Source organism: Prionailurus viverrinus, chromosome B4, assembly GCF_022837055.1.
Source record: "Prionailurus viverrinus isolate Anna chromosome B4, UM_Priviv_1.0, whole genome shotgun sequence".
Classification (NCBI taxonomy): Eukaryota; Metazoa; Chordata; class Mammalia; order Carnivora; family Felidae; genus Prionailurus; species Prionailurus viverrinus.
Window position 1 is genome coordinate 33,787,742 of NC_062567.1, and position 18,809 is coordinate 33,806,550.

General features: G+C 41.3%; 1 protein-coding gene and 1 pseudogene across 9 annotated transcripts in view; one reads left to right on the forward strand and one right to left on the reverse strand.

Annotated features, from left to right (window-relative positions):
• The first annotated feature begins 2,961 nt into the window (after positions 1–2,961).
• RAD52 (RAD52 homolog, DNA repair protein) overlaps positions 2,962–18,809 on the forward strand; it is a 34,033-nt gene continuing 18,185 nt past the window's right edge. For 4 of the 9 annotated variants that reach the window (XM_047867959.1, XM_047867961.1, XM_047867963.1 and 1 more), the window contains exon 1: positions 11,638–11,848. The gene's annotated coding sequence lies outside the window, so the exon portion shown is untranslated. Of the gene's footprint in view, positions 3,053–11,637; positions 11,849–18,809 lie in introns of those variants that run through there. The other 5 variants (XM_047867956.1, XM_047867955.1, XM_047867954.1 and 2 more) reach the window with 4 other exon arrangements.
• Positions 10,081–10,576, reverse strand: LOC125170548 (60S ribosomal protein L31-like; annotated as a pseudogene).

An 18,809-nucleotide genomic window follows, 5' to 3' on the forward strand; every position in this document is an offset into this window, starting at 1 on the left:
ATCAGCCCAGAGCCTGACGCGGGGCTTGAACTCACGGACCGCAAGATCGTGACCTGGCTGAAGTCGGACGCTCAACCGACTGCGCCACCCAGGCGCCCCTCAATCTATTTTTAAAATTACTATTAGCTATCCTAATGGATGCAGGCAGGCTGTTTTATATGTATAGTTTGGGACTCTGCTTTTTCCACAGGAAAGGATCTTGAACATTTTTGCATGTCAATGGACATTTTTCTAAACATGATTTATTTTTTATTTTTATTTTCTTAAAGAGAAAGAGACAGAGCACAAGCTGATGAGAGGAGCAGAGGGAAAGAGAGAGAATCTCAAGCAGCCTCTACCTTGGGATCCTGACCTGAGCTAAAATTGAGTCTGATGCCCAACCGACTGAGCCACAGAGGTGCCCCTCAAAACATGATTTTTAATGGTTGTATTATTATTATTATTTTTAATTTTTTAATGTTTATTTATTTTTGAGAGACAGAGACATGGCATGAGTGGGGGGGGGGGGGGGGGCAGAGAGAGAGGGAGACACAGAATCCCAAGCAGGCTCCAGGCTCTGAGCTGTCAGCACAGAGCCCGACCCCGGGGCTCGAACTCACCAGCAGTGAGATCATGACCTGAGCCAGAGTCGGAAGCTCAGCTGACTGAGCCACCCAGGCGCCCCATTCATGGCTGTATTATTGAACAGATCCTATAATGTGGTATTTAAATTTGTTTCCATTAATTTTTAGGGTAGAAATCTTTGTGTACATCCCTGATATTTTCTTTAGTTGATAAGGTCCTGGAGGTTGAATTCCTGGGTCAGAGGGTATATATTTTCAATATATATTGCCAGTTTTCTTTCCTGAAAGGTTGCATCAGTTTATATTCCTATTAGCAGTGTAAGAGTATCACCTACACTGAATATTAACAGACAACATTAATTAATTAATTTTAATTTGAGAGAGAGAGAGGAAGAGGGGCAGAGGGTGAGAGAGAGAATCTTAAGCAGGCTCCATGCTCAGCGTGGAGCCAACGTGGGGCTCTATCCCATGACCTTGGGATCATGACCTGAGCTAAAATCAAGAGTCCAACCCAACAGACTGAGCCACCCAGGCACCCCATTTGCCTGTTATTCTTTTTTTAAAAAATTTTTTAAATGTTTATTCATTTTTGAGAAACAGGGAGAGACAGAGTGTGAGTGGCGAGGGGCAGAGAGAGGGACACACAGAATCCAAAGCAGGCTCCAGGCTCTGCACTGTCAGCACAGAGCCCCACGCAGGGCTGAACCCAGGAATGGGGAGAACATGACCTGAGCTGAAGTCGGAGGTTTAACTGAGGTTTGACTGAGCCACAGGCTCCCCTGTCTGTTATTCTCTTTTCTTTTCTTTCTTTCTTTCTTTCTTTCTTTCTTTCTTTAAAGTTTATTTATTTTGAGAGAGAGATAGAGAGAGAGAGAGGGTGTAAGCAGAGTAGGGGCAGAGAGAGAGAGGGAGAGAGACAATTCAAGAATCCCAAGCAGGCTCCAAGCTCTCAGTACAGAGCAGGAGGCGGGGCTGGAACTCATCAACCATGAGATCATGACCTGAGGCAAAATCAAGAGTCCTAGGCTTAAGTGACTGAGCCACACAGGTGCCCCATGTCATTCTTGAGTTGTTAGAACTTTTTATACACAAGCTCTCTTTGCCATTCATGATAGTCCTTCTTTTTCTTATTTACTTCTAAAGTTTATTTTATTTTCAACTTCCAGAAGTTTAAAAAGTTTATTTGGTTACATTTGTTCATCTTTTACCTTACAATTTCTCATTTTATACTTAACCCTTCTCCATTCTGAGGTCGGATGCTCATCTCTATATTTTTTACTTTGTTTTATGTGTATCTCTGTGTTTAGCATTTCACTCTTGAATTAATTGTAATTTATTTCATTGTATGTTTTGATAAGAAATCTAACCCAGACAGTTAACTAATCGTCCCAGCACCGTTTTAAAAGTAAACCATTCCTTTCTTGGTTAATTTGAAATGCTCCCTTTACCAAATACATTGTTTATGCATTTGGTCTGATTCTAGACTTTTTACTCAGCTTCCCATGGTGTTACTAGGAAGAGTGAGTAGTCATTCAGGAAATGACTAGATGTATTGCCCTGGAGTATTGTTGCTCAGGTAATGAACCGTTTGGTTAAAAGGAGTGTATTGAAACAACCAATTTGAAAATGTATGAGAATGATTTTGTTGGAGTTCTTAAGTAATTAAGACGGGCTTGTGATGACTAAACATTTTAATCTTGTTTTTGAACATTGCTGACAGGATATTCAGTCATCACCCAGTTGCAAGGCACAGTTCCAAGGGCCATTCTAAAGAACTCCCTTCCCCCATGTCGCCATACTGTCACTTCCCTCCGGTCCCAGCTAATTTAAGAAGCCATCAGGTGATGAGCGGGTGTGTGCGGAGGTGGCAGTAGATGAAGGCTTAGTGAGCAAACATGTCCACACTGCCTCGGTTTGCTGTTCCTTTCTGGGGTGGAATCTATGAAGGGCTCTGATGACTATTCTTAATAAGACTTAAAAGCATGTTTTTCTTATCCTGCACAATCCCTCGCGTGCACGGCCGGGTACTGAGAAATTCCTACCCCGCCCAGTCGCCTCATTCTATCGGGATTGGGTTTGTCGAGGTCTTTCAAGAAGGCGCTGGAATGCCCCACGTGAGTTCACCCGGCCCGCTAGGGGGCAGCCGAGACCTGGGCAGCTGCAAGAATTACAGGCAACCGCAGGGATAAATGGAGGCAGAGGGAGTGACGCGGGGAGTGGTTTTGCACATCGAGGTCAGCGTCGTGCTTCCAGCTTGCTTTACGGCTTCGGCAGATTGCTTTGCGGCTCTTCTCCCCTTCCCCGCCTTGATTTACGGCTCCTCCTCCTGTCCTTCCCCGCCCAGGGCTCGCTCTTGATTTGGACCTTCTTCCCAGGGTTCTCTGGCACTGCTTTCCCAGTCTCCTCTGCGCGGCTCTATCTAAACTAGCTTCCCTTTGTACTTAGCGTAGACCGAGCTCCCTGCGTGCACCGCGCGCTGCCAGAAGCGCGTAAGTGAGGAGGGAGGGGGGAACGGCCCAGTTGGGGTGGTTCCGGCTGGGGACTGTGGATCGTGGGGTGTCGCAGGTTCTGAGCAGATCGCTTGGGGGTGGTGGTTGAGCTCTTCCTGGCCACGGCAGAGTGATCCTGAGTCCCGAGGCCTGTACTAATTAGTACAGTAGGGGTCAGGATCACGGCTTGCTTAGAGTGTGGTTAGGAGGGACAGGGGCACAGGAAACTTGGACCAACACTCCGAGACGCCACGACGGGGGTGCAGCAGCATACTGTTAATTGTGGCGGCCCCCTGCACGGCGCGAGAGCTCCAGAGGCTGCTTATTGACCGGAGTGAAGGGTGCTGAAATTTGTGTCGGTAGCTGCACGGAGTTGGGATGAGTATCAGGAGGGAAGGAATTATCCATTTTAAAGAATTTGATACTCAAGTTTAGCCGCATATTAAGCCTTTATAGATTTTTTTTTTAATTGAGATACAATTCACATACGATTACATTTCATCCATTTAAACAGTTCGGTGGTTTTAGTATATTCACAGGGCTTTGCGACCATCACCATTGTCTAGTTCCAGAACATTTTTGTCACCCCCCCAAAGAAACCCACAACTCATTAGCGGGCACTTCTCATTTTCTCCTATCCTCACCCCAGTTATCAACTTTTTGCCTTTGAATTTGCCAATTCTAGATATTTCACAGAAGTGGAATCCTACAGTTTTTGTTTTTTGTATGATGGGTTTATTTCACGTAGCATAATGTTTTGAAGGTTCATGCATGTTCTAGCCTGTGTCAGTACTTCGCTCTTTTTTATGGTTGAATAACAATCTGTTGTAGGGATATTCCACATTTTGTTTGTCCATTTAGTTAATGGGCATTTGAGTTTTTTGTACTTCTGCATTACTTTTGCATTACTAGACCTTTTAAGGTCTGTTCCTCCATACAAATCACAGTTTGAGTCACATTTTTGAACTAAATTCTCATAAGCAAGCATTATTTAACTCCGGGACTGGCTCAGATATTTTAGTGGCCTCAGGTCTGGGATCTTTTGGGGAAGTTTGTCTTTTTAAAGTCTTTTCTCTTAGACCACTAACTGTAGTGAAAGCAGAGAAATATTTGTGTTTCTGTGTGATGTGTGCCATGACCTGTTGTTACCTTGTGATATGAGCTGGGTGTAGCTGGAGATGAGTGTATGAAAAATATAACTGAACTAGCTGTGGGAGAGAAGTTTTATATCAAAACAAAAACCCTGTTCAGTCCTCATTATTCATGGAATGTGTTTTGGGGAATTCACCTACTCACTAAAATTTCTTTGTAACCCCTAATTCAACACTCACGGTGCTTTTAAGTATATTTAGTGTCACATTTTTCTCATTTTCATACTTTTTGTTAGCGATTTCAGTTTGGAATGGCCTCCAAGCATATTGCTGAAGTGCTGTCTAGCATTACCAGTGTAAGAAGCCTGTGATGTCTCACAGAGAAAGGAAAGCTTCCTTTAGATAAGCTGTTATATGCTTATCTAAAGCAGTTATATGCTGCTGGCTGTGGGTTCAATGTTAAGGAGTTAATATGTATTGAGTAAGGGTATCTTTCAACAGAAACACACATCAAACAAGATTATGTATTGACTGATGTAAGAAAATATTGTGACCAGAGGCTCACAGGAACCTAATCTTGTGTTTCTCCTAGGAGTAGTGGTTTGGTATTTGATAATTTGGGGTTCATGGTGACTTTATAGAACTACTGTGAATAATGAGAATTGACTGTATAACCGATTTCATTATTGGCTCACTAATGCCAGTTATTGGTAATTAGTATATGGCTCTTTTGCTCTTGAATGGCTGAGTGTGGATTACAGTGCAATACGTGCTTTGATGTATGTCTAAAATGCTGTAGGAACATAGATTAATTCTTAGAGTGTAAGCTGCATAAAGCTTGAAAGAACAGACAACATTTGAAGTTTCACAAATATAGCAGCATGTACATAAATGAAAATAAAAGAAAAAACCTTAATACCCAATCCTGCTGTTCTTGATCCTTGGAATCAGAACCTCCCTCATCACTAAGTTCTGTCAATTCTGCCTCCTGAAAACCATATCCAGAGTCCATCCTTTCTCAACATTTCCATGATTTTCCTTTATCATTTTTTTTTCTGGACTGTGGTAACATAGACTTCTAACTGATCTCTTCCTCAGTTATTCACTGTTGACAAAGAAGAGACTTCAGAGACTTAACTGACTTAGTTTAAAATTTCCATTGCTCTCCCATGGTTTACAAGCTAATGTTTAAGCTTTTTTTTTTTTTTTTTTTTTGAGAGAGAGTGTGTGCGTGCACAAGTGGGAGAGGGGCAGAGGGAGAGAGAGAACCTTTTTTAAAAAAAATATTTATGTATTTATTTTGAGAGAAAGAATCTTAAGCAGGCTCCACGCCCAGCGCAGAGCCAAAATCAAGAATTGGAAGTTGAACCAACTGAGCCACCCAGGCACCCCAATGTTTCAAGTTTTTTAAGGTGGCTTACAATACCCTTCATGATCATGCCCTGTCCAGTCTTTAATAAAGATGAGAAAAAGTCAGACAAAAGAGAAAAATTTCCATATGTAACATTCCTCATTCCCTCTTACTCCTTCCTCCCTCCTTTCATGTATAATTAGAAATGCTTTTAGGTGAAAAGGAAGTGGATAAGAATAAAAACATTCTTGCTAATCTCGTTGACCTTCTTAATATCTCTCCAATTCATCCATTTCTTGCTCACAGCCCCTGCCCTGGTTCAAGCTCTTTCCCTTTCCGTCCCACAAATCTTTTCTTGGCCATATGTGTTTATTTCTCACAGAAACCATCTTTCAGAAGAATTCTTGGGTCATATGGCAGATGCATGTTTAATTTCTAAAGAAATTACCAGTTTTATTTCCAAAATTATGAAACTTTAAGGCTTGTAGAAGAAAATATAAAAGCATATCTTCATGACCTGGGGGTGTGTAGAGGTTTCTTAGACAAGACTTAGAAAGCAATCCCCACTTAAAAAAAAAAAAAAAGACAAATATGATCACATCAAATTTAAAACTTCTCATCAAAGACAACTCTATGAAAATGAATAGGCAAGTACCTACACGTACCTAACAGGACTGATCTCCAGGGCACATAAAGGGCCATTTAGGATTCAAGGACTGGGGATAATCTGTGGCTGCTGCTCTACCCTCTGAACCTGAGGCTCCATCTTCAAGTCATTATTCTTTTTTCTTGAAGGGTGGCATGTGCTTACAGCTGAATAGTTTTACCAGTTTGTTTCTAGTCAACAGTGTATGAGAATTCCAGTTGCTTCACATCCTTGCCAACTTTTGGTGCTGCAATCTTTATTTTTAGCCATTCTGGAGGGTACAGAGGGGTATGTCATTATGGTTTTAATTTTAGTCCTTGATTACTAATGCTGTTGAACACTTTCCTGTGCTTATTGACATTTGTATTTCTTTCTTTGTTAAGTGCCTGCTCAGATTTTGACCACTTAAAATTGGGTTATTGGTCTTTATTATTGAGTTGTAGGAGTTATATCTTTTTCTTTTTTATATCCTGGATGTCAGTCTTTTGTGGTTGCCTATTCATTTTCATAGGGTGTCCTTTGATAAGCAAAGCATTACATTTTGATGTAGTCACGTTTATCATTTTTTTCTTTTATAGTTTTAGCTTTCTGAGTCCTAAGAAATCTTGACCACCTCTAGGATGTAAAGATATAGTCGTATATTTTGTTCTAGAAATTTTATAGTTGTAGCTTTTTTTTTAATAAAAAATTTTATTTATTTATTTTTTGGGAAAAGATTTTTAAAATTTTTATTCGAAGATAGTTGACACACAACATTACATTAATTTCAGGTGTATGACATAGTAATTCAATATCTGTATATGTTATGCTGGCCTCACCACAAGTGTAGCTACCATCTGTCACCATACAACACTATGATAGTATCATTGACGGTATTCTCTATGCTGTGCCTTTTATTCCCATTGCATGACTGCAAGTCTCTATTTTCTACTCCTTTCACTCATTTTGGCTATCCTCCCAACTCCCTTCCTCTGGCAACCATATAGGTCTGCTTCTGTTTTGTGTTTGTTTATTCATTTATTTATTGTATTCTATATATTAGTGAAATCATACGACATTTGTCTTTCTCTGGCTAAATTATTTCAGTTAGCATTATACCCTCTAGATCCATCCATGTTGTTGCAAATGTCAAGATTTCAATCCTTTTTTATGAAATATTATTTTATCTACTCATCAATTGATGGATGTTTAGACTTCTTCCATATCTTGGCTTTTTAAAATAATGTTGCAATAAACATAAAGCTGCATATATCTTTTCAAATTAGTGTTTTCATTTTTTAAGGAGGGGTGAACACCCAGTAGTTTAATTATTGGACTATATGTTATTTCTATTAAAATTTTTTTTATTTTCTTTTTTTTTTAATGTTTATTAAAAAAATTTTTTTTTTAATCTTTTTTTATTTTTGAGAGAGAGAGAGAGAGAGAGAGAGAGACAAAGCGTGAGCAGGGGAAGGGCAGGAAAGAATCTGAAGCAGGCTCTAGGTTCCGAGCTGTCAACACAGAGCCCCACGTGGGGCTGGAACTCACGGACTGTGAGATGATGACCTGAGCTGAAGTTGGATGCTTAATCGACTGAGCCACCCAGGTGCCCCTATAGTTGTAGCTTTTTAAAAAAATTTATTTAATCTATTTATTTTGTGAGTCGAGGAGAGAGAGATGGGCAGAAAAAGGCAGAGAGAGAGAGGAAGAGAGAGGATCCCAAGCAGGCTCCATGTGCTATCAGCGTAGAGCCCGATGTAGGGCTCAAACTCACAAACCGTGAGATCATGATCTGAACTGAAATCAAGAGTCAGATGTTTAACCAGCTGAGCCACTCAGGTGCCCCTGTAGTTGTAGCTTTTATATTTAGGCCTATGATTTATCTCTGGTTTTTGTGAATGGTATAAAAAATATTTTGTGAAAACTATGAAAATTTTTCCCCATAGAGATATTCAGTTGTCAGATCATTTGTTGAAAATGCCATTGCATTACATTTGTACCTTTCCAATTGGGATTGCATTCTTTTTTTTTTTTTTTTTTTAACGTTTATTTTATTTTTGAGACAGAGAGAGACAGAGCATGAATGGGGGAGGGGCAGAGAGAGAGGGAGACACAGAATTGGAAGCAGGCTCCAGGCTCCGAGCCATCAGCCCAGAGCCCGACGCGGGGCTGGAACTCACAGACCGCGAGAGCATGACCTGAGTCGAAGTCGGACGCTCAACCGACTGAGCCACCCAGGCGCCCCGGGATTGCATTCTTGTGACTGTTTGAGTGGTGGTTGGTTTCTGGGCTTTTTTTCCTGTTCCACCGATCAATTCTTATGTCAGTTTTAATTCTATTTTAATTACTGGAGCTTTATAGTAAGTCATGAAGTCACATAGTGTAGGTCCTTCAACTTTGTTGTTTTTCAAGATTGATGTGGACAGTCTAATGCAGTTCCTTTGCATTTTCCATATAAGTATTAGAATCATTTTATCAATTTCTACAAAAAAGTCTGTGAGGAATTTGACTGGGATGGCATTTAATCTTTAGATGAATTTGGGAAAAATTAACATCTTAATGGTTATTGACTCTTGAAATCTATGAACATGGTACATCTCCCTTTTTACTTAGGTCTTAATTTTTTTTTAATACTGTTTGTAGTGTTCCAACAGGGAGGTCTTCTACACCTTTCCTTAAATTTATTCCTAAGTATGTCTTTTAAACTATTGTAAGGTGGAGACATCATTTTTATTATTATTTTGTATATGCTGGGCCATTTTTCTTTGACTGCTTTCAAGATTTTCTCTTTATTTTTGGTTTTTAGCAATTTGTCTAGGGTGTGTCTAAGTGTGATTTTCTTTGTATTTATCCTGCTTGAGGTTTGCTGACCTTAAATGTATAAATATATGCGTGTCACCCAATTTAGGAAATTTCAAGCCATTCAAATTTTTGTTTGTTTTTGTTTTCCATTCTCTTTAATCTCTTCTTTTGAGACTTCCAATTATATCTGTGTTAGCTGTTTTTATATTATTCCACAGGACCCTGAGGCTCTTTCATTATTTTCAGTCTGTCTTTTTCTCCTCTTCAGATTGTATAATTCTATTGCACTGTCTTTAAGTTCATGGACTCTTTTTTATTTTGCATTTTGTGAACAACATTGGTTGTCAGGTGGTTTACAAGATTCCTATCAAGAATAGTTCCTATTCTTTTTTTTTTAATTTTAAAAAAATGTTTATTTACTCTTGAGAGAAAGAGAGAGAGAGAGACAGAGGCGTGAGTGGGGGAGGGGCAGAGAGAGGGAGACAGAATCCCAAGCAGGCTCCAGGCTCTGAGCTCTCAGTACAGAGCCTGATGTGGGGTTCAAACCCACAGACTGTGAGATCATGATCTGAGCTGAAGTCGGTCGCTTAACCAACTGAGCCACCCAGGTGCCCCAGTTTCTATTCTTTTGTAAGTGTAGTGAGTATGGTTTCTTTATTAGAAGGCTTTTTGGGAGGCATGATTATATGTCCCCTGACTTTTAAATATTCTCTTATCTTACAGGATCTGTCATCTGCCCTTTACGGCACAGTTTCAAGGGCACTTCTCATTCCTTTTTGCCCTCTTCTCTCCAGAAACACTGGCTTTCCAAGACTGCCTCCTTGAGTTGTGTATACCTTTTATTTCTGGATTGCTCTGACCTACCGAAACTCTTTGTTAGTATCTTCATACTAAAAGTGGGTTTTCTTTTCTGGGGAGCAATTTTAGTTCCATCTTATGCTCTCCATCCTCCTCTTTCTTGTATGCACTTCTCTTCCCACCTACATCTCACCTTACTTTCCTTGAAGAGTTATGATGAACATTTGAGAAATATCTCCACCAGAAATTGCTGGCATTTTGAAGCTTGTAGTATTTTCAGTTTTCTTCTTTTCTTTTTCCTTCTCCTCTTCTTTCTTTTTTGCAGCATACCTTTATTTGGCAATCAACGATTAGTTGTCATTCACATTAACTGTAGATTTTTGAAAGTGGTGACAGGTACATAGGTCACCAACATATAGAGCTTGTTTGGTGAATCTTCATCCTCATTAACATTATCTGGACAACTGCATACGGATACAGTTTGGAACGTTACTTACTCCTTTGGCCCAGACAGCTTTGTTGAGCCTCATGTCAACATGCATATCTGGAGTTCCCATCTCCTTCATGGCAAATTTCCATATCTCTTTGAGTGCCTGAGGGGCACACTTCCTGAAACCCAGTCCATGGATGTGCTTGTGAATGTTGATGGTATATTCTCTGGTCACTACCTCGTTGATGGCAGAATGATGGCAGAACGGCCCTTCTTCTCAACGCCCTTATTTGCAGGAGCCATTCTGCCGGGGCCCTGGTTTGAAAAGGAAGCTTCAGTCTTCTAATTATATTAGAAGATACAGGATATTTGTGGTTTTATTTGTTCCTCTTTTTTGATCTGCATTGGATGTATTGGGATATTTGGATTTATGTAGCTGCCATAACCTTGTCTATGCAGGAAGTCTTTCCTAACATTTTGTTTTGAAACATTTGAAGCCTTCAGAAAAGTTATACAAGGGAGGCCTGCGTATCCTTCACCTGGATTCATAAATTTGTTACTTCGATTTATCTTCCTCTCATTCTCTTTGCACATGCACACACACACATTTTATTCGTTGAATGATGTTTTATTAGTTTAATGACTTGAGAATAAGTTGCAAAAAGACATTGTGTGTCTTTAGTCGCTTAATCTAGAGGCATTCAGTAGCCTCTTTGTTTTGCTTTGTTTTGGTTTTTTGAGACATTGACATTGACATAGTTTGAGTCCAAGCCTTGTAGATTTCAACTTGTCTGATTATTTCCTCTTGGTTAAAGTCATGATTAAATTGGTAGAAATACTTTCTAAGTGATGTGACCTTTTCAGTGTATCCATCAGGAAGCTTATGATGTGATTATTACTGGTGACATTATGTTTGATTACCTGATTAAGGAAGCATCTGCCAGGTTTTTCCATTGTAAAGGTATCTTTTGCTCTCCCTGCATTTTTCGCCAAATGTAGGTAGCTTGTCTGAGAGTAGAGCCCAGGATGTACTGGTAGAGCAGAGGGAAGTGAGATGGGAAAGAAAAGGCAGTCCACGGAGCATGCATGGTCAAGCCAGTCACCACCAGTGGGCAACCAAACCTAATTTGACTGGGGAACTTGAGCCAATGTAGACCTCACAGCTCAGTGTTATCTCACAAAGGGGGTAAGAAATCTAGGGTCCTTAAACACCAGCTCTAGTCAGTCACTGTTAGAGGGCTGCTCCCAGGGGCATCATTTCTCTGACACTTTTAGCTTAGCATGAACAGGTACAAAAATGGGCCCTGGATGCCAAAAAAGGCCTTCAGGTAAAGAGATTCAAATGTTGGCATTTGGAAGTTAGGGCAGGGTGCACTACTGTGGTAAGAGCTGAAGGGATAATTAGCAGAGCATCCATGGTATCTCTATATCTGGGTATCCCAGAACCTAGAGCTTGAGGCAAAAGCTTATGGGCTGTTATTTTTTCAGGAAGCAGAAGTAAGGAAAGGGGAATTGAGGAGAGGAGATTAAGTCGGTTCAAGAGTACGTGTCCAAGCTGGCCACCGCTTGGTAACAAGGTACAACTGACTGATTTCCTAAAGCTGTCTCTCAGGAGGATGTCTGAAGTACTGTATCCCAGGACAATACACCCGAAGGAAGAAGAATTTATCCCTCAGCTTCTGCATCTTATTGGTAAAAGGTTTGCCCCTGGTATATTAACTCCCTCAAACTTCCAGGTTGTACATGTATGGACATCAGGTGGACCCCACAGGTTCTCACACCTCAAAGGCAAGAGGGAGGCCAGGGGTGGGAGTGAGAGGCATTACCATGAGCAGGAAGTAAGGGACCAGTGGTTGTACCTATGTGCATTCATTTAAAACTCATGCCCATTTGTTCCACCTAATGACAACCAGGGTGGAAAAACTGATCAAAGGCCTCAGAGACAGGCAAGGCCGAGAAGATTGGAGGTGCAGGATAAGATCTGCTTCCCAGATTTGATTCTCCTTTTGTTTAACAAATATGCACATACACATATACACATTAAACATACATATAAACTTGGGGCAGCTGTGTGACTCCGTTGGTTAAGCATCTGACTCTTGGTTTCGGCTTGGGTCACGATCTCACAGTTTATGAGTTTGCACCCCTAATTGGGCTCCGCACTGTCAGCATGAAGCCTGCTTGGGATTCACGCTCTCTCCCTCTCCCTCTCCCTCTCTCTCAAAATAAATAAATAACTGTAAGGGGCGCCTGGGTGGCTCAGTCAGTTAAACATCCGACTTTGGCTCAGGTCATGATCTCAGGTTCATGGGTTCGAGCCCTGCATTGGGCTCTGTGCTGATAGCTTAGATCCTGGAGCCTGCTTCAAATTCTGTGTCTCCCTCTCTCTCCATCTCCTCATGCTCTGTCTCTCTCTCAAAAATAAATAAACATTAAAAAAAAATTTAAACATAATACAAACTCAATCACATATGAAAAAAAGTCATCTGTTGGTGGGTATCCAGCCAAATTTTACTTCCTTATTTTTTAATAGATGTTTCTACGATAAAGATATTTTAATTTTATAGTGGGAAAATGGTTGTGGACAGTTTTAGAAAAGGTAAGTTGTTCCCCACGCCTCCCCCCCCCCCCCCCCCCCGAGGAAGTAACTGGAAAAAATGTAAGAAAAATGATTCCATGTTTTACTTTATGGGCAGGGACGAAGTTGTCCTTTTCTGTCATAAGAGGTTGAATCTTTTAAGATATTGTTTAGAAAAGTATCAAGTTGCTTTTTAAGTGTGAGAAGTGTAACTCTTGCCTTATAAAGTTAGTTTGTAAAGAATTAAAAAATATGCTTTGTCTGCATAGCCTACATTATGTATTTCATTCATTCATTCATCTAGCCAGTCACTGATTTAATCACTCACCAAACCCTCCCTTCCTAGCCCTGCATGAGCAAGGTTCCATGCTAGTCATTGGGGTGCCAAGAAGAATCAAGAAGAACCTTCTGCCTTCTAGGGGTTCATATTGGAGTGGGGTTGTGGGGGGAATGGATGTGGAAGAGACAGTAGTCACCAAATATTCAAATGCCTTAAATTTCCTAGCCTCTACTACAATTAAGTTGGGGCCGTGTGACAAGAGCTGTCCAGTGAACTGTGACCAGAAGTGATCCATATCACTTCTGGCCTAAGGCAGCTATGAACCAGTGTGACTTTTCCAACTCTTTCTACCCCTGCAGTGATGACCTTGGAGGTCACGTGTGCTAGATGACACAGCGACAGGATGGCCAGGGCCACCAGACTCTTAGATCTTGCATGAAGGATATATGAACCTTTATTATGTTAAGTTACTCTCCCTTCTTTTTTTTTTTTTTTTTTTTTTCAACGTTTATTTATTTTTGGGACAGAGAGAGACAGAGCATGAACGGGGGAGGGGCAGAGAGAGAGGGAGACACAGAATCGGAAACAGGCTCCAGGCTCTGAGCCATCAGCCCAGAGCCTGATGCGGGGCTCGAACTCCCGGACCGCGAGATCGTGACCTGGCTGAAGTCGGACGCTCAACTGACTGCGCCACCGAGGCGCCCCATACTCTCCCTTCTTTTTAAAAAATGTTCATTTATTTTGAGAGAGAACACGAGTGCACATGCACAAGTGGGGCAGGGGCAGAGAGCGAGGGAGAGAGAATCCTAAGCAGGCTCCACACTGTCAGCTCAGAGCTTGACTCAGGACTGGATCCCACAATTGTGAGATCATGACCTGGCTGAAGTCAAGAGTTGCACACTTAACCAACTGAGCCACCTAGGCGCCCCTCCCTCTTTTTTTTTTTATTGTGGCAAAATATATATAACATAGAATTTATCATTTTAACCATTAAAAATAAATGTTTTTAATGTTTATTTTTGAGAGAGAGACAGCATGCAAGTGGAGGAGGGGCAGAGAGGGAGACACACACACACAGAGAATTTGAGTAGCTCCAGACTCTGAGCTGTCAGCACAGAGCCGATGTGGGGCTGGAACTCACGGACTGTGAGGTCATGACCTGAGCTGAAGTTGGACGCTTAACCTACTAAGCCACCCAGGCAACCCTCCTTTTAACCATTTAAAAAAAAAATTTTTTTTTTTTCAACGTTTATTTATTTTTGGGACAGGGAGAGACAGAGCATGAACGGGGGAGGGGCAGAGAGAGAGGGAGACACAGAATCGGAAACAGGCTCCAGGCTCAGCCATCAGCCCAGAGCCTGACACGGGGCTGGAACTCACAGACTGCGAGATCTCGACCTGGCTGAAGCCGGACGCCCAACCGACTGCACCACCCAGGCGCCCCTCCTTTTAACCATTTTTAAGTGCAATTCTGTGGCATTAGGTACATTCCCAATATATAGCCCTTTGTTTTTAACAAATAAGTTGACAGGTGTTCATTTGAGACACTGTGAACATCCCCCAACAACTTTTTAGTATCTAATGATTTTTGTTGGATATAATTATTAATCACATCATTATCATATGATAAATTTATGAGGTTGCTTTTATGAATATTCCCCTTTACAGATGTGGAAATTTGGGCACAGAGAGTTTGAGCAATTGCTCAATGTAAGTAACTTACTGAGTGGAACTTGGTGTTGAACCACATCTGACTTTAATGTTCAAAGCATTATTTATAGCAAGTATGGCACACTATGGCTTATGGACCAAATCTTACACCTCTTTTTGTAATAAAGTCTTATTGGGACACAACCATGCCCATTTGTTTACATATTATCTGTGGCTGCTTTCACACTAAAATGCCAGGGTTGTGTAGTCATGACAGACTACATAGCCTGCAAGTCCTAAAATATTTACTCTCTAGCACTTTACAGAAAAAGTTTGCTGACCTCTGTTTTTAAATTTTTTTTTTTTTTAATATTTATTTTTGAGAGAGAGAGTGTGTGAGTAGGGGAGGGGCAGAAAGAGATGGAGACACAGAATCTGAAGCAGGCTCCAGGCTCCTAGCTGTCCACACAGCCTGATGCAGGCCTCGAATCTATGAACCATGAGATCGTGACCTAAGCTGAAGTTGGTCGCTCAACTGACTGAGCCACCCAGGTGCCCCCCAACCTCTGCTTTATATAGTAGATACTTAATTTTTAATTTCGGTTTTTATTAAAATAATACATGTACATATATGGAAAATGAAATAGTGCTAAAAGTTTTATTTAAAATTTTTAAGTTTATTTATTTTGGGAGAGAGAGAGAGAGAGCAATCAGGAGGGTTAGAGAGAGGGAGAGAGAGAATCCCAAGCAGACAGCAAGCAGACTCTGTGCTGTCAGCACAGAGCCCTACTCAGAGCTCGAACTCAAAAACTGTGAGATGATGACCTGAGCCAAGAGTTGAATGCTTAAACGACTGAGCCATCTAGGCACCCCTAAAAGTTTTATTTTGAAAAAGAAGATCCCTGCTCCACTGTTCTCTACCCCTTGGAGACAGATCCATTTCATTCTTTTAACTCTTTTCTGCCATTTACAATTACATTCTAAATAAGATCTTCATTTCACTGTTTCCTACTGTAACAATTTTGAGTTTTGGTCTTTTTATTTTTTTATTAAAAATTTTTTCTTAAATGTTTGTTTATTTTTGAGAGAGAGAGAGAGAGAGCATGAGCAGGGGGAGGAGCAGAGAGAGGGGGAGAGACATAGAATCCAAAGCAGGCTCCAGGCTCTGAACTGTCAGCACAGAACATGGGGCTTGAACTCACAGACTGCGAGATCATGACCTGAGCCGAAGTCAGACTCTCAACCAACTGAGCCACCCAGGCACCCCTATTTTTTTATTTTTTATTTTTTAGAGAAAGAGAGGACTCAGGTGGAGGAAAGGGGCAGACAGGAGGGAGGGAGGGAGAGGGAGAGAGAGAGAGGGAGAGAGGAAAAATCCTAAGCAGGGTACATGCTCAGCTTGGAGCCTGATGTGGGGCTTGATCCCATGACCCTGGGACCATGACCCAAGCCAAAAGCAAGAGTTGGATGCTCAACCTACTGAACCACCCAAAGGCCTCTGATCTTTTTTTAAAGGTAAACTCTACCCCCAAACTGAGGCTTGGACTCAAGACCTTGAGACAAAGAGTCATGTGCTCTACCAGCTGAGCCAGCCAGGCACACACCTGTTTTTTGTTTTGTTTTTTTTTTTAAGTTTTATTCTTTTTTTTAACTTTATTTTTTATTTTTTAAAATTTACATCCAAATTAGTTAGTATACAGTGAAGCAATGATTTCAGGAGTAGATTCCTTAATACCCCTTACCCATTTAGCCCATATCCGCTCCCACAGCACATCACCTGTTTTAACAGATTGTGTGTGTGTGTGTGTGTGTGTGTGTGTGTGTGTGTGCGCTAATTTCTTCACATCCTTGCTAACCTTAATTATTCACTGTCTTTTTTATTGTAGCCATACCAGTGTGTGTGAAGTGTTGTTTTGTTAAGTTTTTGTTTTTAATTCTAGTTAGTTAACATAAGGTGTAATAATTAGTTTCAGGTGTCCAATATAGTGATTGTGTTACAGCAATTTAGATATTATTGACTAATCTAGTTAGGCTATTCCTTTTTTAGTGCTAGGTTATAAATATCTCATTCTTAGCTGGAATGTAATGTTTTATGATCATTTATGTAAAAATTTTTTTGATGTTTATTTTTTAAAGTTTATTTATTTTTTTTTTAAAAAATTTTTTTTTTTCAACGTTTTTATTTATTTTTAGGACAGAGAGAGACAGAGCATGAACGGGGGAGGGGCAGAGAGAGAGGGAGACACAGAATTGGAAACAGGCTCCAGGCTCCGAGCCATCAGCCCAGAGCCTGACGCGGGGCTCGAACCCACGGACCGCGAGATCGTGACCTGGCTGAAGTCGGACGCCCAACCGACTGCGCCACCCAGGCGCCCCAAAGTTTATTTATTTTTGAGAGGGAAGGAGAGAAAGCACAAGCAGGAGAGGGGCAGAGACAGGGGAACAGAGGATCTGAAGCAGGCTGTGTGCTGACAGCAGAGAGCCTGATGCAGGGCTTGAACCCACTTAACTGCAAGATCATGACCTGAGCCACCCAGGCACCCCAATCTTTATTTATTTTTGAGACAGAGATAGAGTGTGAGTGGGGGAGGGGTAGAGAGAGAGGAAGGCACAGAATCTGAAGCAGGCTCCAGGCTCTGAGCTGTCAGCACAGAGCCCGGCGTGGGGCTCAAACTCAAAAGTCATGAGATCATGACCTGGGCCGAAGTCTGACACCTAACTGACTGAGCCACCCAGGCACCCTGGTTTTATGATCATTTAAATAGTTTTTTGCATTTTCATCATCCTGTATATATGAAAATTGACATGCACCTAGCCGTAGCCAACATTTATTTAGTACTTCATCTGGCACTATTCTAATGTAGTTTTCATGCAGCATCATGTTAATCTCGACAGAACCCTTAGGAAGTGATAGTATTATTATGGCCATTTTCTAGATGAGAAAACATCATTTAGAGAGATTATGTGATTTTCCCCTTAGTCAAGCAGCCAGTGGGTGATAGAAGCAGAAGCTGACAGAACTTGAGCCCTTAAATATTGTATTGTAATGCTGTATGGAGAGTCCTACTACTTGATATTCCTAGATTTGTAGTTTTACTGTCAGCAAATAACCTGGACACTACAACATGTAAGTTTGCTGAGGCACAAGCCTTTTTTTTTTTTCTTTTTTCTTTTTTTTTTGCCAAGTACTGTTTATTTTGCACGTGCCCACAGCAAGTTTGCACTGAGTAACTGTATTCTATAATAGTAGGCCAGGGCTAGGTGGTGCCAAGAAGAATGACATGCAGAAAAGAACAGGAAGGCAGACATCAGGAGCAAATAATTCTTAATTTTTTTTTAACAAATACACTAAAGGATCATGCAATACCACCAGCATTGGATGCAGTCCTGGGGTGCCGGTCTGTACACCCCTTTGCAACTGGTCCCATGATAGCAGAATCTGTCATTTCACCTTTATTGTTTTCAGTGACCCCTGTGTTACCTTCAAAATAGAAAAACACACCATCTTTTCTCCGGTAAGACTTTCATTATCCAGTTATCACTGCTGGATGTACTTTCTTTCTTTCTGGGCTCTGGTTTGCCTTTCTTCACTGTGGCCATCACCATGTCACCCACGCCAGCAGCAGGACGTGTATTTAGTGCCTTATCCCCTTTACAGAGATGATATACAGACTTTGGGCTCCTGTGTGGTCAGCATAGTGGATCATGGCTCCTACTGGAAGACCCAGGGAAATCCGGAGTTTCACATCAGAGGACTCACCACATCCTCACTTCCACATCTGGAATGCCAGAAGGGGACAGAAAGACTGAGGCTTAACTCTGAATCCGTTTGATTTGAGACAGGTGTGGGGTAATTAGGTAGAGGGTCCTTCTGAGGGTCATTCTGTTTTCTAGTGGACTATAAACATTTGCCAATCTCAGTCTAATGCATTGGCTCTCAAACTAGAGTGTGTATCCGAATCCCTCAGTGGGCAAGTACAGACTCCTGGGCCTCATCTCTAGTTTCTGATCCAGTAGGTCTAGGGTAGGGCCTGAGGATTTGCACCTCTAATAAGTTCCCAGGTGATGCTGTAAGGGACCTGACTGGTCTAACGCTGTACTTTTCCTGAATGTTAGGGTCGTCTGTACTACCTTCTCTTGCTCTTTAATTTT